The sequence below is a fragment of the Callospermophilus lateralis genome, chromosome 11, assembly GCF_048772815.1.
Source record: "Callospermophilus lateralis isolate mCalLat2 chromosome 11, mCalLat2.hap1, whole genome shotgun sequence".
Lineage (NCBI taxonomy): Eukaryota > Metazoa > Chordata > Mammalia > Rodentia > Sciuridae > Callospermophilus > Callospermophilus lateralis.
The window spans coordinates 29,413,075-29,424,310 of NC_135315.1; the positions used below are offsets into that span (position 1 = coordinate 29,413,075).

The 11,236-nt window shown below is 38.6% G+C and overlaps 1 pseudogene; it reads left to right on the forward strand.

Annotated features, from left to right (window-relative positions):
- LOC143410488 (non-histone chromosomal protein HMG-14 pseudogene) overlaps positions 1-10,638 on the forward strand; it is a 179,166-nt pseudogene extending 168,528 nt beyond the window's left edge.
- The last annotated feature ends 598 nt before the right edge of the window (positions 10,639-11,236 follow it).

Consider the following 11,236-nt stretch of genomic DNA (forward strand, 5'->3'; position numbering starts at 1 on the left):
TTTTAAAAATAATGCACACAAACTATTCTGCAAAAATCAGGGGAATGTCATTCCTTTGCATTTTTCCTGAGTGTTTTTGTTAGCTTTGCACCACTATGACCAAAAGGCCCTATAAAACAATGTAATTGACAAAAAGATGACTTTGGCTCACAGTTGCTGAGATTCAGACCACAGTCAGCCAACTCCATAGCTCTGGGTCTGAGTGAGATGGGATATTCTTGGAGAAAAAGGATGGCAGAGGAAAGCAGTTCAGAACATTACAACCAGGGAGCAGGGAGCTCCACTCACCAGGGACAGAGTATAAGGCCCAAAGCATACCTCCAGTGACCTACTTCCTGCAGCCACACCCCATCTGCCTACAGTTACCTCCCAATTAATCCATCAGTGGATTAATTCATAGATTAGGTTATACCTCTCATAATCTAATCATTTCACCTCTGAAAATTCTTGCCTTGGGTCACAAGTGAGCTTTTGGGGGGACCCCTCATATCTGAACCATGACACTGAGGAATTACTAGAGAATTACACGCTAAATATTTCAAGAGATATTGACGAGGTGATATTGATAGAGAGGGACTCCTAGACATTACATTCCATCAGACACAGACAACGAATGAGAGCTTGTCAGTCTATCATAGAATTTAACTGTGCGCTGTGAAGCAATGTATATGTTAATTAGATTGATGAAGCCATTCTAAAACGTATACATAGTCTAAAACATCATCTTGTCCACCATAAATCTATGCAATTTTTATCTGACAACAGAGCAAAAGAATTAATTGGGGTGCTAATGGATAACACCGGTACTTTAAGACATCAACTTTCATGCTTCCAAATACAAAGGGGAAGATTGATGCTCTTCCTTCCGTTTTGTTGCCTGAAAAGAATATGAAAGCTCAGCAATGGCAGAACATGTTCTCAAATACGGCTATGCCTGATTTGTATCGTGTGATTAAAATTCTAAAGCTCCATGTTTATCTAATTTGTTAGATGTTCTAATTAAAACCAGTGGTGCTTTTAGAGTTACCCTGAAGATTTCAAAGTGTATAGGTCACAGAGTGACTTTCTTAATGGGACACCGAAATATTATTGTCCATCAACTCCAACGGATAAGAACAACTAATTGAATATTACTAGAAAGCATGACACATGTTGGCCTATTTCTCAATTGACTTAATAAAACTTTGGACAATTGTTAGTTGAAAAATACAAAAATATTCCATTTCCTCAAGTTACCTCACAGTTGTATGAAAAAAAAGTCATGCTTATTCTTATTTTAAGATATCCTATAGACAGATATTAACATCTTTTAAAAGGCAAAAATTATGAGATTTTTGATGATATGCCCCAATTTTAACTTTATAAGCAACAAGATTAATTGTGATGTTATGTTAATTAAGTTAATACTTTTTGACTTTTGGAAAAGACAAAGGATACCAGCTTTTCACTGGCTGCTTCTCTCTCTTAGGGATTGTCCCTTAGATGGCCACATGGCTCATTTTGGCTTCTTAGTAGGAATTTCTAGACCACCCCATTTAAGAATGAATTTTCCATCCCCACTCCACTTTTTTCCCGCCACATTAGGCCTCATTTTAACATAACATATATTTGTCTGGTTTGATAACTGATTTATCCCCAGTGCCTAGAAAACTACCTGGCACAAAGAAAGAAGTCAATAAATATATTTTAACCAAAGAAAAATTAAAAAAAGATAATCAGAGAGTGTTCTGGATGATCCTGGAACATCCTTATGATCAAAGGTGAAAGTTACTTTCCAAAGTGTTTTTTGGCTTGAGAAGTTCTATAACCCTTGAGAGATGTAGAGATATCTTTGTTAGATGAAGAAACTGACACAGTATTCAAAGATACGTTGCCCACTCAAGATCATACACTGGCAGGACACATACTATGAACCAAAATAATCAAGCACCTAATTCTTTTACCACTATAATGGTGTTAGTCAGTTTTGTCACTGTGAAAAAAATATCTAAGAAAAAAACAACTTACTGGAGAAAAGATTTACTTGCACTCATGGTTTCAGAGGTTTGGATCCCACCCCATTGCTTTGGCCCTGAGATGAAATAGAATATCATGTCTGGGAGGCCATGGCAGAGGAAAGCTGTTCACCTCCTAGCAACCAGGAAGCAGAGACAGAGAGAGCACGCAAAAGTAAGGGATTAAGGAAAAGATATAGTCTTCAAGGGAATACCCTTAAGGACTCACTCCCTTCAAGTAGGTCCTACCTGCTACAGTATCCACCACCTCCAAATAGTCCATTGAGCTATAAATTCCTCAATGGATTAAGCCATTAATGAGCTTAGAGCCTTCATGATCAAACCATTTTCCAAAAGCCATATTTTTGAACATTTCTGCACAGGGGGGCCAAGCCTTCAATATATGAGTCTTTGGGGGATACTTCATGTCCAAACCATGAAAAGCAGTTAGTTCTTGGAAATGTATTTGGTCAGTGGATGTTATAATGGACTTTTAAAAACTGACTTCAGGTAAGTAGTGAAAATTAAATAACCTTGAAGAAAAATAAAACCGAATTTTTAAAAATTAGGATGCAGTTCAGTGGTTCTCAACTGGAAGAGGTTTTGCAACCCCCAGAGGACAGCTGACAATGTCTGGAGACATTTTTATTATCCCAATTGAGAAAGTACTACGGGATCCAATGAGTAAGGGACTGTGAGGTCATTAAGCAGCCTGCAATCCCCAAAACAACCATGATATCAAGATGTCAATAGAGCTGAGGCTGAGAAACCCTAATAACCAAAAACTTCCTCCATCTTTCACTTATCAAACAATACTAGTACATCTCGGTAATTGCTATAAGGGTAGAACCATTCTTAATATGTTACTTTAAATCATTTAGTTCATTGTTTTAGTTTTAAAACATTATTATTTAGCCAATGTACTTTGCTAACGTGTATAAAACTCCTTAATTGGCATTTAATTACCACTCAATTCTTTTTGCTTGTAATTAACTCATTAAATGTCTTACTAAGTAAAAACAATACAAAGCAAATGAGCTAATTAGTGCCTAATTATCGGTTACTAAAGATTACTACAAATGGCTTGAACATGGCTAGTTTCTTTACTACTAGTAGCAATTTCAATTGTTAACCTTAGTAATTGACTGCAATTTATATAGCATGGTGTAGACATAAACTGCCTGACTGTTAAAGCTAAAGCAAGAAACTTCCATCACTTCTGGAGGAAAGACGTGCTTCAGCAAAAGGATTTTTTTTTTTTTTTTTTTTTTTTGGATTCATGACCACAGCCCTCCATCCTGCGGCAGAGCCTGCAATGAGGAGTGGCGTATTAGAGTCAGTCAAAAGTAGTCAGCAGAAGCAGTGAGCCAAGTCTGCTTGAAATTCCTGCTTATCCAGGGCTGGAATACTGACTGGCAGGGAACCTCTAACTTACCCAATTAATCACGAATCAGAGTCCAATAGCCCCAGAGCAAGGTTTTCTTATTATGTTGATTAGGTAGAGAAACTGGAAAGAGTTTCTTAGGTGGGTGAAGTAGTGGTATTTGTTATTAAGGGAATGGAAAAAAAAAAAAAAGAAGAAAGAATGGTAAAGCAAAATAAGAGCTGCTATTTTAATGGATGCTGATCTGCTTCTAGCTGGGTACCAGGAACTAACCTATAAATTCGCTTGCTCTTTCATCACTCAACACTGAGGACCCACGGTCTGCTGGCTAAATTACTGGCTAGAGGTATAGAACGTTTTAAAACCAAAGGAATAATTTATTGTAGAAACAATACGTTTCTCTCCATTTCACAAATGTTTGCTGCGGAGCAAGCACTACGCCGGGAAAGGCAGGAGAGACTGTTGAAATGCATCCCCTCTTTGAACTGAACATGTGCAGAACTCTATGTGTTGTAACAGGGGCAAACACAGCACCCAAGAGCACAGGGGCACAGCACCTTCTTCAGATTTGGCCATATTGGGAGGCCTTCCAATGCAATTCCTTCTGAACTAAAATTTGAAGGATGAATCCTAGTAGAAGACCTTGTACGTGAACATGTGCCCCCAGAATCCTAGATCTCGCTCTAACTCCCTTTGGAACCTCACTCAAGTCACCCAAGCACTCTGTACTTCAGGTTCTACCTTTATAACGTGAGGAGAATAAGAGTACCTACTTCATATTATTGCTGAGAGGGTTGAATGTATCGATAAATATAAAAGGCTCTGAATTATATCTGGCTCTTAATTAAGTGCCCAGTAAATTTTAGCCATCATTTTTTTTAAACCTGTGACTTTCAGCTCAAATGAGAAGTTGAATAGGATGTATAAAGGATCAGACAAAAACACAGAACCATTCGGAAAAAGTACACATACATTGATTTGAGGTGGACAGGGCATTCCTCTAGAGGGGCAGATAAATCCCAGATGGTAAGAGAAGGGCCTGGAGTCTTATCCTAAAATTCTGAAGTTTACCATGATGCCTATGAGAAACAGAAGAAGTTTAAACATGGAAATGATCAGATCTAATTTCCATTCTAACAAACTTACTCTGTTAACTGTATGTAATTTGCAGGGAGGTGGTCTGGGGATAAAAGGAACTGGTAGTAAATAAACCAGTTTCAATGCATTTGCTAATCGTTTTTCAAGTAAAAATGCAAAGGGGGATCTTGACACAGGGCATTTGGCAGAGAGGGTAGATGACTTTCTTGTAGGTGGGACAGTTGGGTTAAACATCTTGTTTTAAGTTCTATACAACTAACTTCAATTCCCTTACCCTTATATTGGGGTCCAAGGTGTAAGAAGAACGGCATTTGTATGTGTGTGCGTGCGTGTGCGTGTGTGTGCGTGTGTGTGCATGTGTGTGTATGTGTGTGCGTGTGTCTGAGTGTGTTCCAGGATTTGGCTTTTCTTTCTTTCTCATCCTATTCTTAAACAGACACTTCATTCTTGAATAGTCTCAGGGATGGTGCATGCTGATTGCGTGTAGACCTAAGATAAAAGAACGGGGAAGATTCACAAGTCTTCATAGGTAGACAGCAGCATGCTTGTGCACAGAAGTCCTGAATGAAACATTGGGGGTAAAGACACTTGTGGATAGAAATCCTCAAGTATGCTGTGTTGCCAAGACCACCCCCTAGTCATTATAACAACTCTTTGTGTTCATTTCATGATAAGAGGTTGGAGCAAACTTAATCTTATCCATTCCCCTGCATTAAATCAGATGCTTTTGAAATATGCATCTTAAATTACTAACAATTTGGATTAATGAATGCCATTTCCATAATGTGTGCTAATAATGAGTTATGTTATCCTCCCTACTTCAGAGTAAAAACTAATTCATCAAGGCTTCTTTAGAACCTCCTAAAAAGTACAGATGAATGTGATTTCAGAATCATTGTACTGCTAAAGTGCAGAGCTAAATTTGCTTACAAAATTCCTTTGGTGTTCTTGGTGAATGACTCCAGGTGCAGTCATTGAGGTCAAATATTATGGTGTCATTGTTGAGATTTTTTTTTTTTTGCCTATAAAAACTAAGGGGAAGATTACATACCTCTTAATATAGAGGTCCTAATTAACTATGTTCCATCTGCAGCTGTTAAGACAAGATTCATCTCAATAAAAATGTGCACTTATCAAAGTTTCAATTGTAGACAAGAAAATAAGAACCTTATTGCCTATAAAATCATAAAATTATAGGCCTAGAAAAGAAAATGCATAGCTTATTCTCTGTTCCCTTGGCTCTAGATGAGACAACATGAAAAATGGTAAGTCCTTTTGGCATATGAAGACATCTCTTTGTAACATGTCTTTTCTGAAGGCCCAAGTTTTCTCAGCTGGTCTGATGGGAAAGGCAGATACCTCCTCTTTTGCTTACCCTTCTGCCTGGGAATTTATCTAAGATGTACATTCGGTCAAAGAATATAACCTTCTCAACATAAGGGATATTTATAGATCTGTACTGTCCTGCAAATTCTAAATTCTTTTATTTAAGGTCAGTAGGAAAATAATATAAGGCAATAAATCTCCCAAGACTCCCTCTCCCTTAAAAACCTGCTCAGAGATTGACAGCCCTCACAGATCAGAATTTGAGTGTAATCTGAATACGTGGCAAGAAAAACTTTAAAATCCAAGTCAAATCTCTCTCCTTTTGGAACTTAACAAATCCAATGATACAAAATGACACCCTCGGATCATTATAGATAGCTAAAGGCAGACAAGGATTAGAGCTCAATTATTGCACAATATCCAGAATAACCTAAGTTATTGCATGCTGAGTACTGTGGAATATACTCATGCTTCTAGTTCTCTTTTGATATTACAGTGATTTTCCTTTTACACTGCAATATTTGGAGGCAGTGAAGATTGGAAGAGCTTAACATCTGGTTTGCAAAAATATCAAAACAAAGTATCTGGGACAGAAGCTGCTGAGTCACTGCAGAATGTTAATTGCCCAGATGATGTGGCCAAGTGCCGAAGGATAGGAATTTCTTGTTCAAAAAAAGAATGTCACCAACACAAAGGAAAACCACACTCCCAATACTCTGGGTATGCACAGTTGGTGCTTGGCATCAGAACTGAGGACAAGAACACTGGACATGCATAGCCAGAAGAACTTTCTACAACTCTTCCAGAGACTAGGAGAGCAATGATGGAGATGAAGAATTAGAAGTTCAAGCTCCTGTGTACTTTGTTTCTCCCAAACTTATAAAATACTCACGTGAACCTACCAGTCCTTTCTTACTTCTGCTTGATATTTAATTGAGTTGGGACTCATGCGAAGGGCTGCATGCTTAAAAGGATTTATGAGCAGATTGCTTGGAGGAAACTTTTATAGTTTCAAGATCTCAATACAAACCAACTAGAGAATGTCATTTCCGTGTTGGAATCTCAACTTGTGCAAAATAGAAAATTCTCGTGAAAGTGAGAGCTGCATTATTTAAAAGGGTGCTTTTCATTTTCTGGATTTTTCTCTTGGGACCAAGCATTTTGAGCATTTTGACCTTTGGAAATGTGTGTGCATGTCATGAGACAAGGGATAGAGTGGGAGGTGAGGGATAGAAGTTCATTGGTTTGAAATTACAGGAAAAAAAAAATCATTTAGAGATTTAGCTGGTGTGGGCAGGAAGGGAAGAGATTTGGAAAGTTAACCATGTAGCCAATGAACGACTTTTCGTCTATTTATAATTTTAGAATGATAAAATAGAAAAGCCACAGACTGAGAAATATAGGTCCACACTGATGGTTTTGTTTTGAATATAAAAAGTAGAATCTGAAATATAACCAGATCTGGTAAATTTTTGAATAATAGGGATTAAATTGGGAAAAAAAGAATTAGTATTCTGAATATTAAAGAATCAGAAAAGAAGAAAATCTCTTTCTTGCAACCCTATTAACACCAGCTGAATGGAGCTAGACCATGCAGAAGGAAACTCTTTCTGTGAAGAACAAGATAATTTATATCTCAGGTAATTCAGACTCACATGGCCATAACCACTTGACTCCACTATAATGGTATGAAAGTAAACATAGACAACCCATAAGCAAATGAAGATGGCCATCTTCCAATAAAACTTTATTTATAAGAACAGGCAGTAGGCCTGTTGGCCAGCTAGTTGATGTCTCTGGTCTAGACCTTGAAGCCAAGCTGGCTACTTAGAATCTGAAGGGAGTCAAATATCTAACTGAATATCCAAAGAAAATGAAGCTATGTGTAAAACAGAAGCAAGCAGGTCACCATGAATACCATGGTGATAGAAACTGTATAAAACTTTGAAATATTTCCTGACATTCACTTGACCTGACCTTCTTGACTTTCTCCCATAAAAATCAAGGATTTATGGCTGGGTGAGGTGGCACACACAAATAATCCCAGCAGCTCGGGAAGCTGAGACAGGAGGATCACGAGTTCAAAACCAGCCTCAGCAATGGTGAGGCACGAAGCAACTGAGTGAGACGCTGCCTCTAAATAAAATACAAAATAGGGCTGGGGATGTGGCTCAGTGGTCTAGTGCCCTCAAGTTCAATACCTGGTAGCAAAAAAAAAAAAATCAAGGATTTATGGATTCAGGATATTGTCTAGTCTGCTTTAGAGCATCCTAGTTGATTTGTCAAAAATAAAAAAATAGATATCATAGAAATGAAGGAGGGTAGAAAATTCACAAACCCAACTCACCTTCGAAAGAATCACCATGCATTTTTATAAATATGAAGTGTGGAACTGATGATATAAGACTGGCATTGAGGTGAAAAGAAACTAATAGACTTCAACTAACTTTACTCAATCTTCTCCTATGAAATGCCTTGTAAATCTGAAATGGCAGTTCTCAGATATTTTAGAGTTTTCATTGGAAGTATTATGCCTTTAAAATTCACACACCATTTATCACTTTGTTTTATGCAGGGGAAAGAGAGTGCTTAATGCCCATATGTGTTGTCATTTGTTCAAAGCTTTCTTTAAATGCGATGATAAATCAGTCTCCAGCTGTGTGTCAGCAGCATTGTCACAGAGAGAAAAGGAACCTGGGCTGCTTCTCACATACTAGGCTTCTCCTAAAAATAAAAAAGAAAAAAATGTTTATTTCATCTTCACAGAATCAAAGAGAGGAAAGACCTTAGAAAGTCTTCTTTGATCACCTAAGATGGGGCCTGGTGCACATCTTGGGCTTCTTTGCAACACTGTAGAGGAATTTCTGTGACTTCCACAGCAGGTTCTCCTGGCCAGAACTCTTCACTTTTCTCTTTTGCTAGAAATAACCTCTGCTAATGTTTATTCTAAAGAACTTCAAGATACCTTTTCTATAAAAGTAATATTTAAATCCTTCTAAGTATAGATTTTTAAAATTTCCAACGAGCAGATTACTCTCATGCCAAAGAATGCAATTGGTATTTATTTATTTGTTATAGATGGTCCAACTTGTATGGATTACAGAAAAAAAATAGGCCCTCTTTGCCCCTTTTCTGACCTTTTAATCTTCACCTACAGCTTATCCTTGATCCTTCATTGATGGCAGATTTTCTTGTGCTTGCATTCTAAGCTCTTTAAAGGATTCATTTAAAAGACCTGCACTTTATTTATTTATTTACTTACTTATTTATTTAGTGGTGCTGGGAATTGAACCCAGGGCTTTGTGTATGGTAGGCAAGCACTCTACCCACTGAGCTATTTCCCCAACTCCAAGACCTATACTTTAAACTCATGCAAAAGGCTGTGCTAAGTGTGTTTCTGTGTTGGGAGTCACAAAGCAACACCCTTTCCTGGTGCAGATGTGAAGCTTCAGGGAAAGAGATGGGATTCAGAGCTCCAAGATCTTGATTCAGATTCAACTCTGGTGGCAAACACTGGAGCCAAGTCCTCATATCCCTGCACCTCATCTGGAAAGGGGGTCATACAGTAATGCCTCCCTCAGAGTTGTGAGGATTAAAGGAGATAATGTATGCAGAAATGCTTTGTTGATTGTTAAGTGCTAATCTGTTATTATCTGCTGGTAACTTTACTGTTTTGTATTGGAAAGTCATCTCATGAATTTGCCTCTAACTCTAGCTTGAGCCAGAATGCTCCAGGGAGGGTCAGGCATCAGAGATCTGTACCATCCTCAACATCCTCTGAGACATTCCATGCTTCCCTTATCACTGTCTGCCAACCATTTCGACATGTGTTTTTGTCACTAACCAATGCAGGCCTGAAATGCCAAAAGCAGCAACACCCCCACTTATCATAGAGCCTATGGGTGGAAAGAAGTAAAAGGCAAAGAAGGGAATGAAGGGGTTAAAGGATAAAGGGAGTATTAGATGAGTCTAAACTAAAGTCAAATGATTTCTGCAAAGAGTGGAAATTTTCCAAGTGATCCCATGGTGAGAAATGGTTTTACTCAGTTGTGCAGACCCAAGAGACCAAATAGAACCAGAACGGTGCGGGAGATGATTCCACGCAAAAGCTAATGGCAACAGCAAGTTCTCATAAACTGTAGACAAAGATTGTATTTCAATAGTGAAAATCTTACCAAATGTCAGCTGAGACTGAACGTTCTGCTTTCTAATGTTCTTCCACAGAAAGAAATGGCTAATCACACATAAACTATGTAGCATAAGGATTATCTGGGGGGGCTGGGCATGGTGGGATGCTGAGATGGGTATATCACAAGTTCAATGCTAGCCTCAGCAACTTGGTGAGACCCTGATCAATTGAGCAAAAAATAGAGGCTGGGGATGTGATTCAGTGTGTAAGCACCTTTGGGTTCAGTTCTTAGGACCAGGAAAAAAAGGGGGGGGGGTCTGCAAAGTCCTAGGAGTGCAGGTGGCTCAGCTTCCAGAAGGCTGCCGTGCCCTGGCCCACAACACCCACACACACCCTGGGAGCTGCCAGGACACCCAAGACGAAGGTTCCCTCTGCCAAAGGTGCTGCAAAGGAGGAGCCCAAGAGGAGGTTAGCCAGGTTGCAGGGCTAACTGAGATGGTGGACACCATGCCCAGAAAAGCAGAGGAAAGGATAAATCTTGGGACCAAAAGGTTCAAACAGAGGGGGAAATGGGGAGTAAAAGGAAAACAGGCTGAAGTGGCAAACCTAGAAACTATAGAAGATTTACCTGCAGAAAACAGGGTAACTAGAACTGAGGCAGGTGAGCCTCCGATGAAGCAGAAGAGAAAGAAGCCATAACTGTTTAATCATACACTGTGTCTTATCAGTAGACCATCTCCCTTCTTGTGCAAACCAGGATATTTTATCAACTATTTTGTAAATGCAATTTTTTTTTAGTAACATTAGACACATTTTTGAAAAGGAGAGACTCCCATCTCATTCCATTTTTTTTAATGTAAATTTTTTTAGAAGTGGAATTATTTCCTGGTTGTTGGGTTTTTTTTGGGGGGGGGCAGGGGGCACACAACCAGAAAATAGTGGAATGTTAAATTATGGGAGGCTTGGTCAGTCTTGGGTGTCAGCTTAACACTCCAAAAGGTTGAGTGAGTTTTATATTCTACAATATAAAGCATATTAAATGACAGTTTGGAGTCTCAGTCTGCATTTAATGTCTCCAATATTTTAGATTACTTCTATTCCTGAGGTTTTTAGTAGAATTGTTTCCTAAAGAAGATCACTGTTCCTGCCATGTAACAAAAATGGCATGGTATTATTGGTACCAAAACAGACACATAGACCAACGGTGCAGAATAGAAGACACAGAGACAAACCCACATAAATACAGTTATCTCATACAAGACAAAGGTGCCAAAAATGTTCAGTGGAAAAAAGGTAGCCTATTCA